Genomic DNA, 2,544 nt, shown 5'->3' on the forward strand with positions numbered 1-2,544 from the left:
TCCAGCCTCAGTCTGCTGCAGAGCTTGTTCTTGTTCCCGGCTCACTTAAAACTGGATTGTTATGGGTTATCTCATAAATAAGTAGGTGCAACATGCCCAAATGTGGCATATATTGTCACCAAAATCCAAGGAGGCTCATCAAACACTGCATCTTTTTCTTTGTGGTGGATGGTGCAAAGTACTGCTACTTCGTTCTCTATTTAGAAGGGATTTATCAGTATGACCCAGACCAGACCCCTTGAAACTTCATCGAAATAGTAGGGCCCTGAACTTTTGCAAGATTTTTCTTCCATCCTCTGGTGTACCATTTTTCTACTTCCTGATCACCAGGTTCAATTAATTAACAATGTAACAATCAACATAAAGGTACAAAATTATGCGATGTAGAATACAATAAAGACAGACTCTTATCTCTGCTACATAAATACAAACTGTTCTGATTTTGCCTACAAATGGGAGTCTTTCTTCCTGAAAACACTGATTACAAAGTCAGGATTCCTGAGAACAGGGAGAGTTAAAAAGCTTAGTTCCAAAATAATTGCCTGGTTTTTATATCCTGACCTAGAGATGATTCTAGGGAAAAGATCAAGCAGCAAGGGAAAATATAAGACACTTGTTCTCCTGTTTTCTTCTCCTTTTCCTGATGACAAAATTGGAAAAAACAAATCATAGAATTTATACAATAGAATTTATATGATGAAGATCCATAAATAGAAGCACTGATCACACCAGCCTAAGCCAGCTTCATTCAGAGCTATACAAGCACACAGCACTCTTTAGGAGGATTCTCTCTCTCTCTCTCTCTCTCTCTCTCTCTCTCTCTCTCTCTCTCTCTCTCTCTCTCACACACACACACACACACACACACACACACACCTTACCCATATAAAGCCATATAGGATATATGTTCATGAGTTTCCAAAAGGAAATTAACAGCCTAAAACATGAGGAAAGTAAAGGTAAATAAAATTCAAGCTCCACAGACAGATTTCCTCACATTCAAAGAATAAAACTACCACAAAACCCTCCTGTGAATTTTCTTTATCTTTTCTAAGTCAAAAATTTTTCTGTGGAGATCACCACAGTCTAGCATCTACTATACAAATACATGGTATATCAATTTTTATTTAAATCCTAAAAGAATCTGTCTCAGTATGAAACATTTTTTTCTTTCTCACATTTTTAGTAATACACAGAATCTTTTTCCTAACCAAAAATACCTTTTTCTTCAAATATTCTAAGTGATGTAGTTTAAAATTACTAAGGTTTTCCTCATTCATTTTAGCCTACAATTGATTGTGTCACTTAAATCGGTCTGACTGATGAGAGGAAAAAAAAAAAAAAAAACTTCTCCACCAGATAGAGCTACTGGAAAGCTCATCTACTAAGCAATAATTTATAGAAGAGGTAATTTATTATTTATAAGTTATTTACACCACCCATAGAATCTCTTTCACTTCAGTGACAAAGGATAGCATATATGACCAAAGATGATCAGAAGGCATAAGATACCTTACTCACCTTTCTTGTGAGGAAATTAAAGAACTTTATAGTCATTAATCCAGTAATTCTAGCAATATACTTTTGTAAAAAAGGATAAATATCCTATTCATTTAACCATCTAATTATTTTAAATAAAGAGAATTCAGAGAAAACATAAAAGTGAATATACTGGGGGTATAAACTTGGGTCAAAAATGTAAAAATTAAATCTATGAAGCAAAGAAAACAATCAGAAATTATTTACATATGCACTGGAAAGGCAAGCAAAAATATCTGGGAAAAAAAAAAACAAGTACCATGGCTAAGGACAAACCCAAATGCAGATCAGAAACACAGAACACCTTAGGGTAATAATTCCCAAAGTGTACACTAAGGAGCCACAGGCCACTAGAGTTCGAAGCAGCACCTTGGGATATTTTAGATTTCTTTACTTTAAATTTTTTAGAAAAACAAGTAAACATTTGTCACACAATTCATGAATGTCTACAATTATGTTTGGATCTAATTAATAAATGGAACTATTACCTATTTCTTTGGCTGAAGTACACTATGAAAATAAATCGCTGAGATTCTAAGGATACCATGAAATAAGAAAGTTTGAGGATTTCTGCCTTGGCAACATGCTAAGAGTTCAAGGACACCGTCCATTCAGATCAAATGTAAAAATATGAACAAAAGTGAAAAGGACAGAGTCTCCAGCTTCTACATAACCAGGTGAGCATGGATAGAACCTTTTAACTTCACTTGATCCTAGCTCTAAAAAAAATCATGTCCTCTTATCAGAATTTACTGCAGGATCTCTTTAAAACTAGTGAATTTTCCTTGTAAGTCAGCGAATCTTACTATTATTTAATAATAAAAACAAAACTGTAATTATTCAATGTTGGTTTTAGGACCAAATAATTACATTTATCCAAATGTTTTATGTGAGAAATCCTACAATTTAAATATGCCTTTTCTAATGAAGAAATGAATAAACTTTATGGAAACATTCATTAAGCAACTTTGAAACAGCCCAATATAACCATCTTAAATTTTAATT

Source organism: Urocitellus parryii, chromosome 10 (genome assembly GCF_045843805.1).
Source record: "Urocitellus parryii isolate mUroPar1 chromosome 10, mUroPar1.hap1, whole genome shotgun sequence".
Lineage (NCBI taxonomy): Eukaryota > Metazoa > Chordata > Mammalia > Rodentia > Sciuridae > Urocitellus > Urocitellus parryii.